The sequence below is a fragment of the Pteropus alecto genome, unplaced genomic scaffold (assembly GCF_000325575.1).
Source record: "Pteropus alecto unplaced genomic scaffold, ASM32557v1 scaffold71, whole genome shotgun sequence".
Classification (NCBI taxonomy): Eukaryota; Metazoa; Chordata; class Mammalia; order Chiroptera; family Pteropodidae; genus Pteropus; species Pteropus alecto.
The window spans coordinates 5,210,893-5,222,464 of NW_006433024.1; the positions used below are offsets into that span (position 1 = coordinate 5,210,893).

Sequence of the window (11,572 nt, forward strand, 5' to 3'; positions counted from 1 at the left end):
TGTCAACTGGCATTGGCAGATGGTGTTCGCCTTTAACTCAGCTGGTAATAGGAATAATTTTCTGATAAGACTGGCAATGATGATCATGTGGAAGAGAAGATGAGAGGGAGATAGCCTCTGCAGCCTTCTATAATGTACCTTTCATATGGATATTGGCAACTATTTCATTTGCCTCTATGGCTCTTTGCCTCTAAATCATGTATTTTGAACTTGCATATTTTTCCCAGCAATTGAGAAATCATGATGACTTAAACTACAAGATAAATGACTAAACTAAAGCAGCCTTATATGGCTGCTTTAATTGATGAGATTTTACGTGAAATTAAATGATAATTATTTGCATTTATTGTGATAGTTTCTCAAGAAAATGTTAATATTTTCCTAACTTAGAACCTGAAGTGATACTTTTTTTTTTAGTAATATATCATTATGGAAAATGATACCCTAATATTTAATTTTCATACAAAATATGGGACATACAGAAAATCATAGAAGTTTATTGATATTTTAAGCCAGTGTTTTAAATTTATCTTCTTGCCTATTATTAAGAAAACTCTTTTCCAGCAGCTCAAAGGATGCATGGTCTTCTCTGCAGAATCTTTGATGCTGAGGAGAGAGTTATTCTCCTTGCAAACATAAGAGGCATCTTTCTCATTTGTGCCACTTAATTGCTTACTTTGACCCTGAGAATCCCATCCTAGAAAGTGGCGAGGACATGTTCTACACTAACTGATTGCTAGTTTATATTTTCCAGAAGATTTAGTATAAAATTTTCCAGAATCCCTCTAACTTATCTGTGGATTGCTTAAACCCAAAGTGGATGTGTTATAATAGAGATAGTATTACAAATCAGCAAAGAAATATTGATCCTTCAAAAAATGTGCAGATGTTCTCACAATAACTGGTCAGTTATTCAGAAGGGATTGAAATAATTTACCTGACTATCTTACATCTTACATCAAATTAATTTAAGAGCTAAATAGATAGTAAATTCAAAATTAATATGTAAAGAAACATAAGCATTTTTAAATCACAGAATTAAATAAATGGCCTTTCTAAATGGCTTTTGTAAACTGACAATAAAATCAATCATGGGAAACTTGATAGATTTGACTATCAAGTATCAAAATTACAATAAAATGTAAAAGTAAGGGATAAATTTAAAATGTGATGATCTGACATACTGGAATGTACATGCAAAAGGGTGGTTAATCTTAATCTGCAAAGATATTATAATTAATAAATGCAAAAGTAAAAAGGTAATTGAAAGACAATATAATTTTAACATGTAAAGTGATTAGCAGTACTAACAATTGCAGAAATACAAACATAAGCAATGTTTTTAAACCAAACATTTTAAAACAAAATAAAACCCAGAATTTACACTAACCATTGTCAAACTGTTATTTCTTGCTCGTAGATATGTATATTGATCCAAATTTTCTCGAAAACAATTAGACAATAAGGATTAAAAGCTTGAAAATAATCTTACCTTTTGACACACTCTAGGAATTTATCCAGTGAGTGTAATTAGATGTTAGCTCAAATAATTATGTTTAAGGATGTTTCTCACACTGTAATTTGTGAGGGAATGGAATACAGAGAATAAAGCACTTAAATGTTCAAGAGTAAAAGATAAAATTAAAAATAGCAATGCCCTCAAACAAGGCAGTTGAAAATAAACCCCCCAGTCAGTATGATTATGTAAGAAGGTAGTTATAAAAACAATATGTGCAGTTTGATACCAATTATATAAAAATAACTACCTCTTTTTCATTGAGAAAATACTAGAATTGTATACAACACTTTTTTATAGTGTTTATCACTGGATGGTAAAATTCAAATGACAAAGTTTACTTCAGGTATTCTTAAATTTAAACCATAAATATTATTATATTATCATTCTCATTTAAAAATTTTACACAGCTAGTAATTGACCAAACCAGTGTTTGAAATAAGATGATCCTTTCCCAAAAGTGTTTTTATACATTGCTATACTGGCAAGACAAGAGCTATTCAAGACTTCACCTTTTTAGTCTGGCAACCATCGTAAGTAGCATTTCAGTTTGCCCCTCTGATGTGTATTAATCATTTATACAACAGTGCTGTTACAAGCACTTTGTATGCATTATCTCATTTAATTTTGCTAACAATTCAATGAGAGTAAGTAGTAGTAAGCTCATTTTACCAATGAAAAAATAATGTTAGAGAGGTAAATTTCTGGCCCAGTCTCTGAGCTAGGCAGGAACAGAACTGGGTTGTAGCATAGCATGGTTCTTTGACACCAGGACCCGGTGCTTCTCTGACTCCAGTTCAGTAGTTAACTGTAAGAAATATACTTGTGTATATTATCCATACCTTTCTAAATCATACCTAAACTATTGCTCCGAAGTAGTAGCTCTGCATTTTAATAATTGTGTGGCTAACTCAGAACTTCCCAGAGGTGGGTTGACCTGTTTATAATTTACTCTTTTATCAACAAACAAATAAAAATAGACAGGCAGTTGTTACAAACTTAATACTAAACTTCAACAAAATTAGTGAAAAGGGATGAGGTGTATATTCCTTGGGATTACATAATGATCAGTGGATTTAATATTTTCAGATGCATCACAGCAGAGTAGCTCCCTTTGTCATTCAGAAAACAAAACAAAACAAAGCAAAACAAAACAGTTCACCCCACTCTTCCACAAAAGCCCCTACAGCTTCCAACAGCTATGTCTAGAGCAGAATGCTAGGATATCAAGGCATGGAGACATTTTAATTATTAGAGTAAATTTAGATACAGTATTGATCTGCTAGGGCAGTTGTCTTTAGTTCCCTCAAAAACTGTAGAGGAAAAAAAATGTGCCCGTTTACTTAGGAAGTCTTACTTCATAACAAATACAAGGAAACGAACAAGATGCCTTGAATGTTTTCTGACTCCTGGCACTAATGTCTTGGTAATTAGACACATAGCAGGCTTCCCGAGTCACCAACTTACTGGTTTTCCCCATGAGCGTTTAAGAGCTCCTCTTGGAACATCTATCTCCTAAGCCTCCCTGAAGGACATTAGGTCTAAAATGAGAGCTGCAATAACTTGTATGCAGAAATTTTACATACGTTTTTGGGATATGAAAGTAAATTCAATATATTAGTGTGTGAGCATACCAGTTAAATGGTACAGATAATTGTTTTACTTGATATTCATACATTTAATCAATAATAAGCTCACATTAAACTGATTTTCTAGCTGCTTGAACATGAAGGCAGCCAGAGAAGTCAGATCAAAAGTAATTCAAAGTCAAGGCGACCTCATTAATCTCCCGCTTCTGGTTATGGAGGAAATCAGGTAACCAGGCCCTCCAGGTTATGTGTGTATCAGAAGGATCACAGGATTGAGAGTTGGAACATTCATAACAATGATTGTCTGAAATAATTACAACAGCTAACATTTATTAAGGACCTCTCAGGGATTTTGTTGATAACCTATATTCTTTTAGCCTCAGAACAACTCTGAATAGGTAGAGAATGGAAGCTCAGAATGGTGAAGTGACTCCCCTGTTATCATACCTCTGGGTAAGCAGTCGGCAAGAATTATATGGAGATGACCATACTGTTAAGCACTGTGCTGTGCTGTTCACAAAGCACTGTCGAAGCCACAAGACAGGTAGATCAGGCAGTTAGAGAACATGTTTGCATTACTGGGGAATGATCATGTACACTAAGGACCATTTATATTGTGCTTTCCTTGATGTTTAATGCTTCAGAGAAAAATAATAAAATTGAAACTCCTGTGCTCAGATCCTGATAAACTATAAAATACTCATTATGTCTCTTCTGTTTATAGTCCTTCACCTCCCCATGTATTTTTTTTTCAATTCACATTGGCATGCAGACTTCTTAATCTCACCAAATGAATCCACCAAAATATTCATATTTTGAGCAGCTATCACTGTCCTTAAAAGAAAAAATTTCAACAAAAATAAAACTCTGTTTATTAAATAAATTTTGATGCTTGTGGAAGTTTTTAAAATTGTTTTCTTACTGTTGATTTCTTTGGGAGAATGGGGTGAAGGGTTGAAGAAGTAAAATTAGGAGTTGATAGTTGATCACGGGGATGGGGCCACGGCAGAGGGAATGCAGTTAGCATTAATATGATGGCTAAGTGGAGGGCCGGGGAGGGAGGGAGCAACTGGGGGGATCATTTTATGAACTATATAGATGTCTAACCAATGCACTGTATACTTGAAGCTAATTTAAATAAATAAATTTTAAAAAATGAAAAAAAAAAGTGTGATAAAGGGAAAAATTGGGTAAACAAATTATTAAAGCACACGTTGTATTAAAAAAAAGGATACAAATCAAGATTCCAGATAAAAATCCTAGTCATGGAAACTTGTATGATTTTATTAATCCCTTGATGCCATGGGCAGTTTAAACACAGGGATTATAGTAATCTACCTTTTGTTGTTTTAAGGTTTCAGACTATGTGTCAAGTTAAAATTTCATTTTGTGAGCCTAATAGAAAATCAATTCTTAAGCATACTGATTAACTGAAGGCCGTATCTATTAAGTGGCTACCTCTTAGTTTAGTGTTTAATCAATTCCATTATAAGCTGTCCTGAGGAGGCTTTCTTAACAGAAATAAATGTAATCATCTTTCGCATCTTAGTGTGTAAATGTGCCCACAGGGGGACAAAAGACTCAATTTTATTATTTTTTATTTATTTTTACATAACATTTACTTCTGTTGCTTTCAGATTACAATCACTTCATTATATTCAACCCAGAGCCAAAATAATACAATGTCTAGTTTAACAGATACAGAGTTTTCATAAACCACAAAGGTTTCTATTGTACCTTTCTTTTTTTTTTCATTTTTATTTTATTATTAGTTTCAAGTATACAGTACATTGGTTAGACATTTATATAGTTTATAAAATGATCCCCTTAATTGTCCTTTCTGTCCTCTGGCTCTCTTTAATGAACAAGAAAATGAGGCAATTTCCATGAAAATCTAAAAAAATACATAGGAAATTCTAGTGAACCCCACTCAGCTACAAAAAAAAAAAAAATTATCTCGCTCACCAGTAAAACAAGGTTTTTTTTTTGTTTTTTGTTTTTCTTTTTTTTTTTTTTGCCAAAGCACTTTATTCAGATTGAAACATACCTCCCACCTTTTATGTTAATCTGCCCAACTCATTCAAATATCTTAAAGTATAATAGATTATTAAAAACTGACAATAAATTCATCAAAATGTCACTGACATTATATGACTAACTGTCACTTAGATGAGTCATACGCTATTAACCAATGACACATAAAGGCAGCCCCCTATGGCAGCCCATAACCAACCCCCTTAAAATGTAATAAAAAACAGTACATATATCCTTATAAAGAGATGAGTTGTCTTTTTTAAAAATATATATATTATTCAGACTCAAGCATTCGAAGAGTTGTCTAAAAACTCTCCAGTCAAATGCTTTGTACAGCAGTATTTAATATGTAACACTCTAGCTAATGGAAAAAGCAGGCGTGGAGGGGAGAACTTTCTGTTGTCATGCTGAAGAGTGCTTAAAAGAAGATTGTCATTTGAGACTGTTGTCAGCAATGAAGGATTCCAAATGCAGCTGAACCCAGAATTCTGACGGTGGTATGTTTAAAAGTTCATCAATCTTAGGAATTCTATATCACTTTTTGGTTTTCTTAAAGATGTAGAGAGAAGCCAATTAAGAATAATTGATATTGATTTTAGAATTGGGGATGAGTTTATCTGTTATTTCAAAACATTAGAAATTTATTTTTAAAAATAAATATATGATCTATATTGTTATATTTTAAGTATCAGTGTTTATCTTACTTGAAAAACAAATGCTGCCTCTGAAGTCTTGACTGTTTTAAATACATTTGAATATGTTTCACTGAAATAGTTATTCAGAAATTCTACTCTAAATAAGTTCTTGATTGAAAAATATATAAAATAAAATTACTTGAAAAGTACTTATTTTTTAAATGTTCTTAAGAATTATTTTTATACAAGATTTTTTAGTAAATAATTCAAAGTAGAAAATTCTGAAAAAAATCTGAACTTGTAGTATATATATCTCTTAGCATTAAATGTTAAACAACTAACACAACTATGAAATTCACTGTGATCTAAGCTAGGTAACAAAAGGTTTCAGCCTGCCGTTTTTATTTTTTCCTGGTTTTAAAGGTGATAGGAAATTAATTTTGTCCCATCGGAAGGCTTTATTTTAATTTCTTTGTTTAAAAATGTCAGCAGTTTCCCTTTGGAGATGAAAGGTTCAATTTTTAAATCTGCATTCAAGGTTAGATTACTTAGAATGGATAATCACTGGTATAAAAATAAGTGTTCTTTTCTTTAAGAAGAAAACGTACTTAAAAGATTCTTTATATAGTATTTAAAATATAAAAATCAGTGAGCAGGAAAGGTATACCCTGATTTATTTTCTGTAAATTACTCCCATGAAAAGGAAATGTAAAGCTCATTTATTTAAAAATAAAACACCAGTCTGTGTTCCATCGAAGACTATTCTACTTAGAAAGATTTGGCTTTGGTTTTCATTAGGCAAACCGGAAAACCTTTATTTAGAGTAAATAAAAAATGGGAATAATAAAAGTTTAAAAACAGCACTAGTACAACGCTTATTATATTATAGAAATCCAATTAATACTTTTTCTTTTTTTTCTTTAGTTCCCTTTTAACTTTTTAGAAGAATATTTACACTTGCTTCATAACTCTTATTCTTGCCGTGGATATATGTTTTATTAGATGGTATTCAGAGCCACACTTGATCCAGTTATGTAGGTCAGGTATCTCAGGTGTTTTGGATCCAGTCTGAAATCTCATCTTCAGTGATTAATTTCCTATCTTCTTTGTAACCCCATTGATACTGTGTGGCTCAAGAAACCATCTTATTCACATAGAATACTCCAAATGTGAAAAATGAATGATTCCCCTTAAATAAAATAATGAAAATTAGTATGGGAAAAATTTACCTCAAAGTCAAAGTGATAAATCATCTAGATCAACTCATTGTTTGAACCATCTTGAGAGAAGTAGTAAATGCAATTTTTCTATAGTTCTACCTGATCTTAACTGAATTAATACTCAGCCATCTGAGTATGAAAGTAGCTTTCCATTTAAAGACTCTTTTCAGGAAAAAATATGTGCTGCATAATTATACTTAATGTTCATAAAAAATGTATGTTTTACAATCTTAAAAGCTAACATAAGTAGAACTATCACTAATTGTTAAGTTAATATATTTTAAAAATTATTTTTGGACCTTTTTTTCTCAATGACATGTTAGATTACTTTCAGTAACATTTAAGGTTCACATTCTAAGAAATTTTGCTATAGAAACTTAAACAAAATACATATGTTTCTGTTTCTAAACAAATACTTTACAACAGTGGTTGTCAAACTGGGAATATCAGAATCACCTGTAAGGCTTATTAAAAAAAAACCAGATGACTGGGCTTTATCCCAGGAGCTTCTGATAACAGTAATTCAATTTGAGGCCTGAGATTTGCCTTTCTAACCAGTTCTCAGCTGGTGTTAATGGTTGATAGTGCTGGTACTGGTACGGCATTTGAGAACCACCGCCTTAATCCTCCCCTTAACATCTCCTTTATAGTCTGTGTTTTGAAAGCCCACCAGGTGCCAAACTCTGTATTAATTTTTGGATATTTATCGATGAATGCAACAGGAAAAATCCCTACCCTTGCGAAGTTTGTATTCTAATGGAGGAGTCGTACAATAAATAAGTAAACCAACACATGAATATCTGTTTACCAGTTGTCATTATGTAGGTCATTAGTGGAAGAAGAGCTACCTAGGGTGATCAGGGAGCAACCTCTCAGGAGGCACTGGAGGCAAGAACTGAGAGATGAGAAGTCAGCCGAGGGAACAGTGGGGAAAAAGAGGCATTCCAGGCAGAGAGTGGCCCTGTACGAGGGTCCTGGGGTGGGAAAGAGCTTGGTGTTTTTGAGAAACTGATATGTGGCCTGTGTGGCAGGAACACAGAGACTGACCACCAGGATGGCTGAAATGAGAGGAGAGACAGAGGTAAGCAAGCACAATATTGCAGGGGGCCTGTAATGGAGAATTTGTATATTATTCTACATTTAAAGAGTTTTGAACAGATTTTTGTTTTCATAAGATCACACCATACATGTGGGTAGGGGAACAATGTTGGAAGTGGGGACCACTTTACAGCAGTCTGGCTGAAAAATGACAATTGTTTAGTCAAGACTGGTTGCAGTTGAGGTGGATACATCAGTTTCCAACACCAAAAATGTGGAAACCATTCAGGTATATAACTACAGAGGTAGCAGTTATTTAAAAAATCACAGTGGGGTTGATTATAATGATATGGGAACATGTCAAGGAAGTGAAAAAAGAAGGCAGATTAGAAAGCAAAATTATAATTTGTGTGCTGTGTGTGTTTGTGTGTGTGTGAGAGAGAGAGAGGCACCAATTATAGTACGGAGATTATAGGTGATTTTTCTTCCATTTTATATGCAATCAAAAAAAGGTACATTAATAGAAAATGTCTAAATTCAAATATTTCATTCAAAAGAAAAAGCTGTGACTTTGAGAAGACAAATCACAAGTTGAGTCATTCGCTTGTATATTTTTGAAGGTGTATGTGTGTGTTCACATAGACATTCCAGGCACTGCACGAAGTGTAAAGGATAACAAAATTAATAAAATATAGTTCCTGTCCTCAAAAGTTTGCAGTTTATTGGGGAGAATAAGAAATAAGAACATAAGAGCAGTGAGTCTCAAATGTTAGGGTGATTAGAATTTTTCCTTATGTTATCTGACAGTCCTTCCAGGCACCAGCTGCTCCTATCACAACCAGTGCCCTAAAGAGTCTTGAATACACTCTCCCTTCATGATCATAGTGCTTTTGCGTGTGGAGTTCCCTCTACTTAGGAATGCTTACACTCCTCTTCCTCCTATTTTTTGGAATCAAATCTCATATTTCTTTTTTAAAGACAATTTTTAGAGGAGTTTTATATACCTCCTGCCCCCATACATGCATAGCCTCCACCATTATCAGCATCACTCACTAGAATGATACTTTTTTTTTTTTTTTTTTTACCACCGATAAACCTACATTTACACATCACTCAAAGTCCATAGTTTATCTTTGGGTTCACTCTTTTTTTGGTGGGGGGGCGCGAGGTGACTCTTGGTTGACCTCACAGATTGCAAGGACCTTGTCAGTTTACAATCTCTTATTTTTTTTTATTTTTCACACCTACAGCACCTGGTCTTCCTAGGTGGTCTCCCATCCAAGGACTAACCAGGCCCGACCCTGCTTAGCTTCCGAGATCAGATGGGATTGGGTTTGTTCATGGTGATATGGCCTTAGACTCTTTGGGTTCACTCTTCGTGTTGTACATTCTATGAGTTTGAACAAATGTATAATGACATATACCCATCATTATAAGATCATACAGAGCATTCTCACTGCCCTAAAAATCCTCTGTGCACTGCCTGTTTGTCTCTCCACCCTTACTCCCTTGTAAGCAACCACTGATTTTTTTTACTAGTGTTTCTTTGTCTTCATAGTTTTGCCTTTTCTAGAATGTTATATAGTTGTAACTATACAGTATGTAGCCATTCCGGTTGGCTTCTTTCACTCAGTAATATGTGTTTAAGTTTCCTCCGTGTCTTCACATGAATTTATAGCTCATTTCTTTTTAAGTGCTGAATAATATTCCAATGTCAAGATGTACCACAGTTTATCCATTTACATACTGAAGGACATCTTGGTTGCTTCAGAGTTTTGGCAATTATGAATAAAGCTGCTATAAACATCTATGTGTAGATTTTTTTTGTGTGGACATAGCTTTTTGACCCCTTTGGGTAAATACCAAGGATCACAATTGCTAGATCATATGGTAGGAATGTTTAGTTTTTAAGAAACCCCCAAACTGTCTTCCAAAATGTTTATCATTTTTCATTTCCACTAGTAATGTATGTGAGTTTCTGTTGCTTAACATCCTCACCAGCATTTGGTGTTGTTAGTGTTCTAGATTTGGGCCATTCTAATACACATGTAGTGTTATGCCACTGTTGTTTTAATTTGTATTGAGCATCTTTTCATATACTTATTTGACATATGTCTGTCTTTGGTGAAGTATCTATTAAGACCTTCAGCCCATTTTTTAAACAGGTTGTTTTCTTATCGCTTACTTTTAAGAGTTTTCTATATTTGTTGGATAACAGTCCTTTAGCAGATATGTCTTTTGCAAATATTTCCTCCCAGTCTGTGGCCTGTCTTTTAATTCTCTTGATATTTTCTTTCACAGACTTTAATGAAGTCCAGCTTATTATTATTTCTTTCATGGTATGTCTTGTGTATTGTATCATAAAAGGTATCACCCAACACAAAGTCATCAAGGTTTTTGTCCTATGTTATTTTCTGGGAGCTTTATAGATTTTCATTTTACATTTAGGTCTATGATCCATTTTGTTTTAATTTTCATAAACTGTAAAGTCTATGTCTAGGTTCATTTTCTTGCATTTGGATGCCCGGTTCTATCACCATTTGTTGGAGAGAACCTATTACTTCTGAATGAAGACTTTCTTCCTCTTTCTGGAAAGTCAGTATATCTTTGCTCTCAAAGCACTTGCACTCACCCCTCCTATAGCACAAATCACACCAAATAGTAATTACTTGTCCTCCTATCTTTCTACCTGACTAAATTACTCTCTGTAAGGAATGAGGACCATGGATTATTTTTCTTTGTAATTACATTAGCACCTTGCACAGAGCCAGACTCATAATAGGAACACACAATAAACTTATAAAATGAGTAAACATGAAAGAGAATATTAGGAAAACATTACAATTTTAGGTGCAATAGAGTTATTGGTGTGGTCTTCATGACTTAAGGTAAAGTTTATAAAGGAGGAAGAAATTAATCTTGTATTTAAAAAAGAATAACATTTTTTGAGTAATTTTACTTCTAGGAATTTGTATTCATAAAATCATCGTAGAAGTTAACAGAGATGCATGAATGATGGTATTTATTGCATGATTATGAATGATTACAAAGAATAATGTAGCAAAATGAGCCTAAATATCCTTCAGTAGAAGGTAAATAAATAACGATATAACCATAAAAAGAATAGCATTCAGCTATTTCAACGTACAATAGGACATACCCAACCTGTATCACTAATCCTCTAGTGGGCCAATTGGCACAACAATAAATAAAACATGGGATTACAAAATTGTAGTATTCCCCACCCCTGGTTCTGGGATACCCTGACCCAGCAGATCAACTCCACACGAGTTGCTAAGACCACCAAGTCTCAGACACTCCTCTCTAAAAAGCAAGAAAAAGTTTCAGGAACCCCGGTATTATATACCCTGGATCTCATGCGTTGTTCTTGCTCTTAAACATCATTCTCACTTGCATCAGCCTTGGTTTTCTCCCTAACTCAAATGAAATTAGATAAAACTTTATGTATTGATGTAGAGATGATTAATGAGCTTTTCCTGTTGTTTTACCCTAACATCACTTCCTTTGGGATTCAGATTG

At 33.6% G+C, this 11,572-nt stretch overlaps 1 protein-coding gene and 1 pseudogene across 1 annotated transcript in view; one reads left to right on the forward strand and one right to left on the reverse strand.

Annotated features, from left to right (window-relative positions):
• The window catches only part of ANO3 (anoctamin 3), a 330,657-nt gene that overhangs the window by 194,557 nt on the left and 124,528 nt on the right, over window positions 1-11,572 (forward strand). The window lies entirely within an intron of this gene.
• On the reverse strand, window positions 9,274-9,392 carry LOC112476617 (annotated as a pseudogene).